The sequence below is a fragment of the Carassius carassius genome, chromosome 45 (genome assembly GCF_963082965.1).
Source record: "Carassius carassius chromosome 45, fCarCar2.1, whole genome shotgun sequence".
Taxonomy (NCBI): Eukaryota; Metazoa; Chordata; class Actinopteri; order Cypriniformes; family Cyprinidae; genus Carassius; species Carassius carassius.
Window position 1 is genome coordinate 12,131,850 of NC_081799.1, and position 16,410 is coordinate 12,148,259.

Consider the following 16,410-nt stretch of genomic DNA (forward strand, 5'->3'; position numbering starts at 1 on the left):
TTTCTTATCTCACCTGTAGCAGAAATTGCATTTGACGTCACAGAGTTTGAACCAGCATGCCCAGTACATCTTTGAATTTTATCTCTATTTTCCACAAGCTTTTTCTCATGCCGTATTACAGCAGAACACTGAAAACACAAACTGACTGACTACAGAGACAATTTATTCACCAGCTACTCACATACCTACAAAGATCTCTAATGAAACAGACAGATATGCGGCTCTATGATTCTTAAAAGAAAAACCCTTCACGATTCACGGCCGCATTACTCATGGCATCCTGTTCCACAACAAGCATTCATGCTGTGATTATTAAGATTGAACATGTTTACCAAACATCAGAGCAAAACACGTACAGAATTATGTGAGAGAAGATGTAAGTGCATCTGAATGCAAGCATCTTTAACTAGCAAAAGCCGAATCCATGGTTTCAACCTCCTTAGAATGATGCTGTTCAATAAGACGCCACTAGATGAAAGTCATTCGCTAATAAAAAGAACTTAGAATAATAAAAGACGAGTAATGTGAAGGCAATAGACATGGAGACAAACTGAGACCAAATGAAAGAGAGGGGTGGGGAGAGAGAAAGCTGCAGTGATTAATGAGTCACATGATTGACGGGTGAGTCATCTACTGCCATGCACCACTGCAGAACCTCAAGCACTTATACCCTCTCCCTCTCTCTCCCTCTCTCTCTCACACAGAGGCACAAACACCAGCCCACTCCCCCACACCCTGACTTTGGACACAATGCAGAACTCAATTATGCTCGAAAACACCTGCATTAGGCAAGACGCAAACACGCCTATTACCAGAAGGCCTTGCCGTCTAATTCAAACTGCACAGCGTTTGGTTAAAACACCACCAAGACCTCCCGTCGACTGATAATAGTGGGGTTTAACCCCAAACAGACGTTCATTATCATGCTGATGCACTCTAAAGATCCACGGCTTCCCATCCAACAGCCTTTAGTGGTGGACCCCGCTGCAAATTAACCATTGCGATGGCAGAAAATTTTCCATTAGTGACCAGAGTGCAGCGGCTACGGGGGACAGTTGTATATGAGGCTCTGATGTGTTTCTCTCATTCCTTTTCTTTCAGCTTTTGTGTCGAAAACGAAGAGGGCCGTGAATGAGCATAAGTGCGGTGAAGTCTCACGACGCTGCTGTTGGAGGCTGGTGAGTCATGGCCACTTATGTTCTGCCTCAACCTCTATTCTCAAACAGTTTCATTGAAATATGCAAAGAGTCTGTTAAGTTACAGCGGTAATTACTGTAAATGGACGCCTGACTCTTCAAAACCTTCACACATGAAATGTTCTGAGTCATTAATGTACGCCGCGGCTCCATCTGTTGCCCGGGCACGTGATCACACATACGCACGCGTGCGCTTGCAAAAATCAGGCATAAACACTGCCTGATGACACTTTGGAGGTAAAAAGTGGTTGATAATGACTGTGACTCAGACAGCAGCTCTAATGATGCATTCTGCCAAGCCGACCGACCAACACAGCACGGGAAAAAACACTCTCAGATGAAACTTTCTCTAAGGTGCTTCAAAGTGCCTTGAAGCTCTCTGCTGCCTTTGTAGATAGACAGCCCCCATTTATGCCCTTCCTGGATTTCAGTGATTAGCCATAATTGAACAGAATCATTTAAATCTCGGAGAGGTTGTTAAAAAAATGATAAAATAAAAAATTCCTCTTCCCCTCAATCCTTTTCTGTATGCCAAACCTTTATGCATGATGATAATTACCATGTAATTACCATTCAATTATACTCTCTGCTCTCGCCGTAAGAGCTGATTGCCAGAGTCTGTCGTTGTGTCTCACAGGATGTGCAATTACGCCGGATTCTGGCATTGAAATGATTTTGGCGTCCGTCGATTTTGAATGTACCTGTGCTGTAATGTTGTAATGTATGGCAGTGGATACGCCTTTAATATGTCACGTTCTAGAGGTTTCATTTTAAAGACTGTGTGAAATAATTTTCTTTCGGAATCAATTCAAAATGTTCCATTTCACCCGCCGGGGGGAGAATGATCTTTGACAGCACTGGCAGGGGAGGCAGGCGACAGGCTCTCGGCTCCCAGCATGCACCAGCAGTCATGTTTCCCTTCAAGAGCTTTGTGTGCTCTGACAATAAAACAAGAGGAAGACCATCTATCACGTTATAACGTCTGATTAATGTGGCTTGCTATCTTCATTGAAGTGTATTGATGTAAATGGAAGTATGGAAATGGCGTATTATGACACGCAAGCTTAAAAGTGTTGATCACGATCAGCACTGCAGAAACACCTGCAGAAGGTTAACAGCGAGTGGAAAAACAACATCAACATTTCATTCATCTGCCGGTTGGGTCGGTGCCGCATTTAAAAAAAGAAAGGGAGGAGGTGAAGAGGGTTGAGGAGCTGATAGATTCAGAGAGAATAGAGGGAGCGAGTGAAACCGAGAGAATAAAGGTGAAAGTCTGAGTGACTCACTCTCTATAAGTACTTATCCAGCAGCTCTGTAAAGTGGCCGACCACCTTCAGAGTAAGAAGCTCATTGCCTGGCTTCTAGAGCACTGAACACTCTCATACATATATATATATATATATACATATATATCTTAATTGACTCAGACTTTCAATCTTAAAAAACAAAACTCAGTCATAAAGTTGTGTGTATATAATTTTATATTAATTTATACATAATTAACATAATTTATTATAAATTTCAATGTTTTACATAGCCTTTTACATACTTTTTCACATTTTCAAGAGTAACAAATATAACCTTTTAGTATACTTTTTTTAATGATTATTTTTACATTTATTTTTAGTAAACAGTGTCAGTGAGGAGCTGCAGATGAAATATGAGACATGATGTGTAACTCTAAGGAATTATGCCTGAGCTCAATGTGTTTGGTTAAGCTGTTTTAAGCAATTTTAATAAATCATGTGAGGATATATTAGATGTTTGTCACTAATTAAACATTTAAAATGTAATTTCCAAAACTTAATTCTGTGGTGGAATGCATTTAGAGGCTACACTTTATTTTAAGGTGTACATTGTAATTATATATTTAAGTTCTGAATAATATTAATTAACAACATGTACTAGGGTTAGGGTACGGTTTAGGGTTAGTTGCTTGTGATGCAAAATGTACTTTTATTAAGTGCATGACAAGGACAATGTAAAATAGCCTGTTTATTAAATATTTTTATTAACAAATGTTTTATTAACATAAGATGTGATAAAAATGAAATTGCAGACAAAACAGCCTTTGATTAAATGCGTCTATTCTGTTGAAAATTGTCAACAGATAAATTACAGGAGAGTGTTAGAAGTGTGTTTTAAGAGAGTCTATTTTCTAAAAGCCCACAGGGACAAAACCTGAACACACACTCATAGATACTGCTCCACATGCACTCACTCTTTGGTACTATATTAGGTGCACACTGTGTGTGCAAACAGCCCTCTTGTCTCGAGGGCGTAATCCATTTGATGTTTACATCAAGTGCTATTGTGGCAGATGTGGTAAAATGTCCCTTAGGGGTGTTTATCCTCAGCTGGGAGTCCAGACTGGTTTGACACCTGAGCTCCACTGCTCTCTCTCTTTACAGCAAATCTGCTTGTGAGCCATTGAGATTCATCAAATATTGAATGGCCACAGTTTTCGTGCCGTGAGAAGAAGGGGTTAGGGAGAGAGAACGAGAGAACAGATAAACAAAAAGAGGTTGCTCCCACGGAAATGGGAGGTCAGTGAGATGGCGGGGATGGTTAATGACGGCCAAGCAGCCCAAGTGGGGTAAGTGAGCTCACTACGAGTACAACACTTAACTGCTGATGTTTTGCTAGCTTCAGGGTGAGTTTAAGGTCTTGGCTGGGGAAACTCAAGCCTATGAGTGTAACTCATAAGTGGATGGATTAACTGATAACCTCCCGTTGAGGGGTAAACAGCAGTAATTGAACTAAGGCACTGTCTAAGAAAAAAGCCCAGCAATGTGTTAGGGATTTTATTAAAATACAGAAACAAATAAACAAAACCAATATAAACATGTATTTTTACGCTTCACTCTTTCTTTTAAAAATACAGAATGATTATGTCTGACCAAAGCGACAAGGAAGAGAACTCTTTACTGGACCAACAGGAAAAGGTCAGAAGGGTTTTATTTCAATGGATCAATCAGTACACAGATTACTTATGCGATTTTTTGTGTGACTACAATGACTACATAGAATTTTGACATTGTTACGATTTGACATGCTATGGCGCTCTAGAATACGTGATTCTTATTGGTCAGCAGGAACAGATCACAATGAAAATGTGCTTGCATTCAAAAACGCGAAACACAGGGAAATTAAATGGAACGGAATGCAATGTCTCCAGACTTTTTAAACAAAGTTACACATTTATTTATTTATTTATTCTTCCCTCCGCACATTAAAACGCAAAACTTGAAAAAAGTAGTCAAGCAAGACACAACGTAGTAAAAAGCAACGCAGCGTGTCTTCTTTTTAAAAGATTAACTTCTTTTATGTAGGTATTCATTTATTTTCATTTATTGTTTTAACTTTGCAACTTTGCTTTCTCAAGACACAGCGTGCATGTTTGCATTAAAAAATAGAGCAAACCCGAAACCAAGCATAGAGACAAGGGTAAACATCACAGAGGCACGTGTGAAAGGTTTTACTTAATTTATTAAGACTTTCTATGATTAAAAATGTCTGGAAAAGCAACTTGACGCAGTGCTCATGTTTACATATAAAACCGCTTACAAAGCAGCGCAAGTGAACGCAAAAAAATACTCTGTGTGAACTGTATCTAAACCCTGTTACTCATTCTCTTCTATTTCATTATGGGCTACTAAAGATTGTTTCATGCAAGGAAGGGAGTTGTTGTGTTACACAGGAGAAACATGAATCCAACCAGACCCCAAACATTGCTCAGGCATTAGCAGCGACTCTAGTAGGCCTACACACACAAACCTGTCACTGTTAGCCAGCAGATAAATGCTTACATTTATCATATGGGTAAGGTTCTTTAAAAATGCTGAACAGTTTGTCCTTGTGCAAATGTTCAGCACTGAAATGCTAATGCTGTTTACTCAGGTGGATGATGGGAAACAATGGCCAGCCACAGGCCTAAATTTACTCTTGGATATTCTGAGCTGTTTGTTCTGTGGTAAAAAAAAATTTGATAAAATAAACATTGTAGAAATAACATGTATGCCTAGAGTGAAATACGTCAGATAGTGTGTTGGCATAGGTGGAGTAGGCTTTGTAAAGTAATTAATTTAATAATGTGTGTGTGCTTCAGTAGCTATAGGAGTCGCCTTTGATCTATGTTGGTACTGCTTGAAATCTCTCCCGATCGAAGACCAAAACATACCTCGGGTACAGTGAGAAACTCATGTTTGTCCTTAATGTGCAACTATATTAAATATAGGGCATGCTGTAATAGATTAATGCTTTATTTATTTTTTATTTATTTATATTTGCATCTTAAAATACAAAATGAAAAAAATAATAATAACAAAACATAAAATATATGAACAAAAATAAGACACATATTATCAATTAAATGATGTGCAGGAAGAGGCAAAAACCCCCAACTGGGCTTATTTAACTCCTCCACCTATAGACATAATTACAATAAAATCAAAACAAAAAACATAGAAAATAAAAACATTTTACTACATACAAGTAACAACAAACTAGTGAGATACATATATCCATAACACACACACAAAACACACATGCACATGCATGTACAGTATACATACACATAACATCAACAAATTTTAATGACGATTACAGTAATGAAAAAATAAACAAAAAATATGATCATAACATAAAAACAGAATAATATCTATTAAAAAATTAGAACAGCAGTTAAATGGGCTTTTAAATATCTTTTATAACGTTTTAATGAGGAGGAGTTTATTGCTAAGTGAGAAAAACTGTTCCATAATTTGGTACCCCTAAATCTGATAATAAATTGACCTCTGCACGTAAGGCAAGGCAAGGGAAGGCAAGGCAAGGCAAGGCAAGGCAAGGCAAGGCAAGGCAAGGCAAGTTTATTTATATAGCACATTTCGTACACAATGGTAATTCAAAGTGCTTTACATAAAAGAAAGTAAAATAATAATGAAGAAAAATAATAACAAGAATAAAACAAGCAATTTTAAAACTTTTAAAATTATTTTAAAAATTACTTATTTAAAATGAATTTAAAACAGTTAGAAAATGATTTTACATAAAATAAATAAAAAACTGTGAAAGTATAGTGCAATCAGTTCGGACATTGCACAGTGCTCATTCAATAAATGCACAGCTAAACAGATGGGTTTTGAGTCTAGATTTAAATGTGACTAGTGTTTTAGCACATCTGATCTCTTCTGGAAGCTGATTCCAACTGCGGCCGGCAGTAACTAAAGGCGGACTCCCCTTGTTTTGTGTGAACCCTTGGTATTTCTAACTGACTCGATCCTAATGATCTGAGTGCTCTGTTAGGCTTATATTCAGTGAGCATATCTGAAATATATTTCGGTCCTAGGTCATTTAGTGACTTATATATGAGTAAAAGTACTTTAAAATCAATCCTAAATGTAACTGGAAGCCAGTGTAAGGACCTGAGGACTGGTGTGATATGCTCAGATTTTCTGGTTCTAGTCAGAATCCTGGCAGCAGCATTCTGGATGAGCTGCAGCTGTCTAATGGTCTTTTTGGGAAGGCCGGTGAGGAGCCCATTACAATAGTCCACCCTGCTGGTGATAAAGGCATGAACTAGTTTCTCCAAGTCTTGACATGAAACAAAACATCTAATTCTTGCAATGTTTTTTAAATGATAGTATGCTGATTTAGTTATTGCTTTGACATGACTACTGAAACTAAGGTCTGTCTCCAGAATCACACCAATATTCCTGACTTGATTTTTAGTTGTTTGACCCCTAGAGTCAAGGTATGCATTCACCTTGAACACTTCATCTATGTTTCCAAATGCAATGCAGGCTAAACAAGAGCGGTGCAAGAATTGACCCTTGTGGGACTCCGCATGTCATGGACGTCCACTTAGACTTATGCTCTCCTATACTCACATAATAGCCTCTCCCTTCTAAGTATGACCTGAACCATTTGAGTACCATCCCAGAAAGCCCGACCCAGTTTTTCAGTCTCTCTAGTAGTATGTTATGATCGACAGTGTCAAATGCAGTACTGAGATCTAGCAATACCAGCACCGATATTTTGCCAGAGTCACAATTTAAGCGAATATCATCTATTATCTTAATGAGTGCTGTCTCTGTGCTGTGATGCGGTCGAAAAACAGATTGAAAATTGTCCAGGTATCCATTTGAGTTTAAGTATTTGTTCAGCTGATTAAAAACTACCTTTTCAATAATTTTGCCTATAAAAGTAAGATTAGATATTGGTGTAAAATTGCTCAAAATGGTGTTATCAAGATTGCTCTTTTTCGGGAGGGGCTTAACAACTGCAGTTTTTAAGGAGTTTGGAAATGTCCCAGAAAGAAGTGAGGCGTTCACCACTTCTAAAAGATCTGCTTTTAAGCAGTTAAGCACACTTTTGAAAAAAGATGTGGGAAGTGTGTCAAGGTAGTAGGTTGATGATTTTAGGTGCTGCACTATGTCGTCCAGAATTTTGCTATCAATTGCTTCAAAAATAGACATAGTATCTTTTTGATATTGTGGCTGAATCTGTCTGACCTCTGCATTTCTTGAGGATGTGCTAATCGCCTTCCTGATATTGATGATCTTCTCAGAAAAGAAGGAAGCAAACTCATTGCATTTGCTGTCTGAGAGCATTTCACTGGGAATCTGACTTGGGGGGTTTGTCAGTCTCTCAACAGTGACAAAAAGAGTACGAGTGTTATTTAAGTTCCTGTTTATAAGGTTTGAGAAGAAATTCTTTCTAGCTGTGGCTAGTTTCACATTAAAAGCATGAAGGCTGTCTTTATAGATGCTATAGTGAATTTCAAGTTTCGTCTTCCACCACATCCGCTCTGCTTTTCTGCATTGTCTTTTCATAGTCTGAACTGCTGTTGATCTTCTCCAAACTGATTTCTGTCTGTTTGTTTTCTTACTGACTATTATTGGAGCAATATCATCAATAACATTCTTAACTTTTGAGTTGAAGGAATCAAGGAGAATATCAACAGAGTCTGCAGATATGCTTGGTGTTAAAGATATAGCCTCCATAAATATTACACTTGTGTTCTCGTTAATGCATCTCCTTCTGACAGAGACCGATCTAGATTCAGTTGTAGCAGACATCAAAATATCAAAGAAAATACAGAAGTGATCAGATAGTGCTATGTCCTTAATAACAATGGATGAAATGTTTAGACCCCTACTGGTGATTAAGTCTAGAGTGTGTCCACCTTTGTGTGTGGGTCCATGCACATGCTGAGTCAAGTCAAAAGTGTTTAGAACCGTTATCATATCTTTTGTAGTTTTGTTTTCTTCATTATCTATGTGAATATTAAAATCCCCTGCAATAGCAAAACAGTTAAACTCTGAGGAAATCATTGATAACATTTCTGTGATCTCTTCAACAAAGGCTGGAGAGTATTTTGGAGGCCTGTAAATAATAATAAACAGAATGCGTGGAGCACCTTTCAGCACAATCCCTAGATATTCAAAAGACAAGTACTGACCAAATGACACTTGCTTGCATTGATAGACATCTTTAAATAGAGCAGCTACACCCCCACCTCTCCTAACAGTCCTGCAGACACTCATGTAAGTGAAGTTAGGAGGGGCTGCTTCATTAAGGACTGTTGCACTGCAGCTGTCTTCAAGCCATGTTTCGTTTAGAAACATAAAATCCAGATTGTCTGTGGTTATAAAGTCATTGATTAGAAATTATTTATTTTTTAGTGGGCGAATGTTTAAAGATGCTAACTTGATGGCTGTGCTTTGTGTCTTTACATCAATCTTAGTTTGATGCATAATAGGCCGCAGATTAGATGAGTTTGCCCTTCGGCTTGAGATGGCCTTAGACTTTCTATCATGTGATAAAACTGAAATAGAGAAAGCTACAGGCACACTGGGTTCCCGCGTGTTCTGTAGGCATTTGTGAATGTTGCTGTTATTATAGCGGGGACCCGACACATATCACTGAGAGCTGCTATCAGTTGTTTTTGGTTCACCTTCAGCAGATAGAGGGTTTGGGCCCTGGCGTTGAGGCAGTGGTCGAAGAGCCCTCGCAGGAGCAGGGACCACAGGCTTTGGTGGTTGTGGGGCCCGCCGTTTTTTTGGTGATATCTGCGGGCTTGCAGCAAATGAGTGAGAGAGTTTAGTCCCAGCATACACCAATTCCTCCATTTTCTGTGAAAAGCACAGAAGTGGAGATGCTGGAGAAAGGGATAATGTGTCTGGTGAGATGGGCTGCGTCACTGGTGTTTCCGGTGGCTGTGATATGTTGTCCTGGCTTCCCTGGCTGTTTTCCAGAAAGTCATCCCTGGGTGCTGAATCTTGTAGCTGTTTTGATACATCACAGTCTGTCTGTGAGGAGCTCTGTGGGCAGGGGTCAGCCGGGATAGTGTCTATCAGCAGTGCTTGTTTTGGCTGCATGGTGTTATCAGTGTCCTTATGGGATATGTCAACCACATGATGACTGGACCCGGTGTGTGTGTGCTGAATGGATTGACAGACTCTGCTGAAGGATGAAAGAGGGAAAAGTAGATATTGTCCTTAAACACTCTAGCACCAAGTTTGTTTGGGTGGAGGCCATCCGGTTTAAACAATTGTCTATGGCCCCAGAAAAGATTGAAGTTGTCAATGAAATTCACTCCTTTTATATTACAAGATCTTTGTAGCCATGTGTTCAGCCCAAGCAACCGTGAAAACATATTTGTTCCCCTTGCTGGGAGTGGTCCACTGATGAACGACTGAACTTTGAGTCTTCGAAGTGTTTCAAAGAGTTCACTGAAGTCCTTCTTAAGGAGTTCTGACTGCTCTTTCCGAATATCATTCTTCCCCACATGGATGATGATTCGATTTGCAGTCTTGTGCTTCATCAGAATGTTCTGAATTTCCTTGTTCACATCAGAGACCGTTGCTTGAGGAAGGCAGCATGTTTTTGTAGTCCTGCTACGGATGTTTCTAATTATACCAATAGATTTACTTATTTTCTTGCTAACCCAGTCAATTTGTGTTTTCCAATTCAAGTTCTCATCAACAAAAATTCTGAGGAATCTTGTTGTTGAGACTTGGGATATCTCCACAGTCTCCATTTTGACTTTTGAGAGGTTCTTAGAATATGATTTTTTCCCACTAAAAATTATATAATTCGATTTTTTTGTATTCAGCGATAATTTATTTAATCTGAACCATGTAGCATATGCAGTTAAACCAGTATTTACATTTTTAATCAGAAAATTAAAATTTGAATGAGAATAAACTAAAGTTGTGTCATCTGCAAACATTATTGGGAAAAGAATATTTGACACATTTGATAAATCATTAATATAAATAAGAAATAATAATGGTCCAAGAATGGCCCCCTGAGGGTCCCCACAAAGTAGTCTGTCTTTGTTGGAATAGCATCCATTAATACAAACAAACTGTTGTCTGTTTAAAATATAATTTTTTAACCATTCAAGCGTAACATCATGAAAACCATATTTTTGCAATTTTTTCAATAGAATATGATGGTTGACTGTATCAAAAGCTTTTGAGAAGTCGACGAATATACTACAGGTAAATTCATTATTTTCTAATGCAGAGGAAACTTTGTCAATCAAATAAAGCAAGGCCATAGATGTGGAATGACTTTTCCTGAAGCCATCCTGGTGTTTATAAAGAATTAAATTAGAATCAAGATGGAATAAGATCCTTTTATATATAACTTTTTCTAATATTTTTGAAAAACAAGGCAATATGGATATGGGTCTATAATTATTGAAGCAACAAGGGTCATCTGCTTTAAACAGAGGAATAACTTTGGCAACCTTTAAATCCTCTGGTACAACTCCTGTTTTCAGAGAAAGTGAAAAAATGAAAACCAGTGGCTGCAAAATAAACTGCTTGATCTGTTTGACAAGTTGGAAGAAATGTTATCATGGCCGGTTGAAGATGTTTTCATTTCATCAATAATATCACTTATTTCTTGAACATCAGGAGGCTGAAAAAAAGAAATAGAAGGAAAATTCCTTATAATATAATCTAGTGGATTACCATTACAAGCAGGAATTTTACTGGCTAATTCATGTCCAATGTTAACAAAAAAATTATTAAATTTTTGAGCTATATCAAATGAGTTGTTAAAAAAATTATCACCTTCATAAAAAACTGAAGGTAATTCTGAATGAGACTTATCTTTATGCAGCAACTGATTTATAACTTTCCATGTGGTTTTAGTATCATTTGAACACCTCTTAAATTTCTCACAGAAATATTTCTTTTTTGACGATCTAATGTAATAAGTATATTTATTTCTACAAGATGTATAAGCACCACGGGTAAGGGGTGTAGGATTTTAAATATATTTTTTGTACAATTTATTATTTTTCCTCAGGAGCTTCAACAAGTCATCTGTAAACCAAGGCTTACTAAAGGCCTGACTTTATTTCCTAGTAGAGCTAATAATTGGAAAACATTCATTGAAACTACCGCTAATAATTTTCATAAAATTTTGATATGCAAAATGAGCATTTTTTTCTTTGTAAAGATCATTCCATGAAGTACTGGCAAGCATATCTTTAAATTTAGAAACATTTAGCTTGCTCATAATTCTTTTAAGCATCTTTTTCTTTTTTTGTTTGGTTGTATTAAACTTGATTGACGAAAATTGGAATATAGGGAAATGATCAGACAAATCCACATACAAGACTCCAGATTTCATTCCTTCATTCAAATTATTTGTTAAGATGTTATCAATCAAAGTTGCTGAATTCTCCTTTACTCGAGTAGGTTTATGAATAAGAGGGAAAAAATAACTAGAATAAAGTATATTTAGAAAATCTGCAGTAAATGTATCTGGATTATTTTTTTAAAGATTTATATTAAAATCACCTAAGATGTAACAAAGTTTATCCTCCTTGTTAATCAGATCAAGAGAACTGTATAGACATTCATTTAAATCTTTGACAACAGAATCTGGTGAACGATATATGACACCAACTATGACGTTTTTCCACCAAAAACACCAGAGAGCTCCACAAACAGATGACTGAATTCAGTGATAAATCATCCCTAACTTTAAATTCATAGTTGTCTAAAAAAATAAAGATACTCCACCTCCCGATCTATTTTCTCTTACATAATGAACTGAATTGTAATTTGATAATTTAAATATTTCTCTAGAGTCTTCTGTAAGCCATGTTTCAGATAAAGCAATAACAGAGAAATTATGTTTAAGTAAAGATAAATAATGAATAAATTTGTCATAGTTACAAGGAAGACTTCTTATATTCAAGTGGAAAGTGCAGAATATATTAGAAGGCATGGAAACATATAAGTCATTAAGCTGAGTTTCATCATAAAATCTACAAAGGTTTGTGGTATCAAATGATGAAAAAAAATATAAATCTGGGTCAACATCAAAATTATAAGAATCAATTAAAGAGGAATCAAAAATATTGAAATCAGAATCAGATGTATTATAGTAGTCCATAGAGTGTAAATTTACTTATTTACTTATTTACTGGTTGTAAATTATGTTGCTGAGTTAGCTTTGCAAAATATAACGTGTCATGTCCGCATGTGTGCACTAGATGGAGGAGTTCAGTAAAGGTTTTGTTTCAGTTGCAGGCGGACAGTGAGGATCTAACACTGCCCCCCAGTGGTGAGCGTTTGCACTACCAGCGAGACCCCAGACCTCATTTTGGAGTAGCCCACTCCTCTCGCTCTGTGTCTTTCCCCCTGTGGGACAGTGATAGGCCAAGGGAGATGAAGAGGGGAGAGGAGGAAGAGGAATCTGTAAGCTGTTGTCCTCACTGCCACCTTGGGCTGCCACGTGAAACACTACGCTGGCATGAGGTAAGTAGACACACCACACAAGTTATGTTCAGAATGCAATAATATACTACATTAAATTAATTTATATTTTTACTGCTCACTGAATAATGTACGTTATAAATTGTATACTGCTTTTATATTTATATCACACACACACATTGTATATTGCTTTTTTTTGCAGTAAATGAATATTTAATATAATAATTCATAATTTTTCATGTATTGTAAAAGAAATCAGCACAATCATAATCATAAATGTAGGCTAATAATTGCATAAAATATTGTAATAAAAGAAGTAAATGCGTATAGTTTATTATATTGTTATAATAACATAAGAAATAATACAATTAATAAAATACAAATTTTCATGTGCATGTTGGTTAAAGGAGTGGGGGATATACCGATAGGCAAGATTAACCACTAGAAATGTTTCACCCGGTACAAATTTTGGACTGACGTCTTTATTGGTTTCACGGTCACGTGACGTTGCTGAAAATCATTCGTATGTGTTTTTAAGCATTGCTGTTTAAAAACAATTGATTTTACAGCATTGAAACACAACCAGAAGCGAAAGGGAACTAATTTTGCTATGAATGCTGTCTGAGAGGCATGAGCACTTTAAGTTATTTTTGCCGCTTTATATGCCTTGAACAGTTAAATATACACAGAATGCCCTTCTTTGAAAGTATCCTCGTAAACCTAATAATATTTAGGTCTTAATTGAAAGCAAAAGGCTGAGGTAGAGAAAACATGTGTAACAGTATTTGATCAGAGCAGCTCTTAAAGTGACAGCAGTCTAATATTTCTGCTGTCTGTCATTCACATTAATCAAACAACAAAAGAAAGAAAATCTATCACTGCTGTTGACTAAATCACTTTTGTAAATATATATTTCATTTACAGTGAAAATTATGCAGTATTTTATACATTTGATTACTTTATACAATGTAGCATTCACTATTTATGATATATATGATTGCCGTGAAATAAAATTACACATTGTGAAATACGATTTTATATCGCTGACCCAGTTGGTTATTAGAGACAACATAAAAATAGTATGATGTGTAAAATAAATTGATTTACTTAAGAATGGTACATTTTTCTGAATTTGCTTTCACTGTTGTTTGATTAGTCTTTTTTGTGCAGGCAAAGTGTCTGTTGTTTGATGGACAGAGAAACAGTTCATCTTAATAAAACTGTCTGTTGACGGCTACCTAAAATAAGAAAACGTGAAATTGTTAATATTTTTGGTTCAGTCTTATTTTATCTGTTCAAATTTTGTATATATTTGTTCAGTAAAATATTGTAAACAATTTAAGGACTGTTTGAAATAATAGAACTGTCTTTCAGTTATATAGTATTACTGTTCTTTGAGGTCAAGAACACCACTCAACTGTTTCACTGTTTCAGAGCAAAATCCAATTAGTTATTTCATCATTACATTACATTCCTTTTCATTTGTCAGCAGTGAGGAAATGTTACCTTTCAAGAATCATGGATTTCTTGTCTTTACTATTCACTGAGGTGCTTATTTTATTAATGCTGTTATATGCTTGAAATTATTCTAATGCATTATGTGCAATGTTGTCAAAAAGCATTTACTAAGGATGAATCAGGAATGTAAAACATTTATTGAATTGCCCAAAGTTTGCTAGCAATATGAAAAACATTAAAACTGTGTACACGTGTACTGTAAAACTGGGCTACAGGTAGCTCTTCTCTTTTAAAGTGTATTTGCCGGTTGGCAACAGATCCACAACGGAGCGTCCAGTTAGAGATTTATACGGGATTAACCCATTTATTGTCACCACAGAATTTGCATGTGTGTGTGGTTTTCTACAAATAAAGATATATATATATATATATATATATATATATATATATATATATATATATATATATATATATATATATATATATATATATATTAAAGCCAAAAGAGTGCTTTAACTCTTAGAAATGAGCGATACATATTAAATATATATAAAATAAACCATATGATGATTAAATCGCACACAGATTATGTCCTTTAAACATAGCGGTAATGTGAGATAACTAGTATGTAAATACACACAAACATCTTTACCAGCTAGTTCGTCTTTGTCAATCGCATGCATTAATTTATAAACACTCAAAGCAGTTCAACGTTCACAAACAATATAGAAAGCAATGGATGAGCAGACTCTTACTCACTTTTTAGGCACGCACACAACTTTGGCAAAGATAAATCGCTACAGTACAGCTAGCATCTGTCCGCTTTCCCGATCGGTAACTTCGTTCTGTGGGCGGGACCGCTGACCTTCGCATCCTGCATGTAGTGCTGATTGGCTCGCAGGATGGATGCTGCGTGTGCGTTGACTGTAGTGTATTGCAGGGGAAACTTAGCCAAATGAATATAACCTGTGTCGCCTTTTTTACATGTACATTAAAATAGATTCAAATAAAAATAGAGACAGCCTGGTGTTTATATTGATGTGCTATAGACACATTTTTAAACATTTTTGTTTGATTACAGGCAAGCATGAAGGAATGAGGAGAGGCTGAGAGGTACATTTCTCAAGAACAATCTTCACGTTTCAGGTGTTATCTGAGGCAGCCAAAGTCTGGGAGACTCAAAGTTGCCTCAAGCTGAGAGTTCACACATGGAGTGAATTGTCAACAAGGTTGAGTCTAGCAACATCCTAAAGCTAGAAGTGTCCATACACCATTGGCTTATGAGGCAAGACAGGATGCCAAAATGATTTTTACTGGCTTTCTAAATCAGAATCTAAATATATATATATATATATATATATATATATATATATATATATATATATATATATATATATATATATATATATATATATACATACATACATACATACATACATACATACATACATACACAAACACACACACACACACACACACACACACACACACACACACACACACACACACACACTACTTTACAAAACTCTTATGCCATTAGTATTTTCACCAAAAAGAAAAAAAGTTTTAAAACAGTTAACTCTATCTTTTGCTGCAGTGTGTCCGTAGAAAATATCAGTTCAAGGAGTCTGACAACAGCCAGTGCTCCACACAGAGATCTGGGGCCAGTTGCATTTAGTTAGCCTCTATGTTAAGCCAGTCTCTTAATTAAGTTTGACCAGTAAGTTTTTCACATATGAACAACAACGTTTTCAAAACCTTTTACACATATCAGCGAAAACGGCCAAAAACGCTATATTACATATGCCAGGACAGTAGTTGGTGATGTCCCCTTGTTAGTAAACAATACCTGTAGGGAAGTGATGATTATATGATGCGTCTCTGCTGTTGGTTGTAATATTGGTGAAGTAAATCCACACTTTGCTGAAGAAGCATTTAGCAAACTCTTGAGCAGCAAAAACAAAACCATGGACTCTGCATGTCTACATAGCCTACCTAACATATACTAC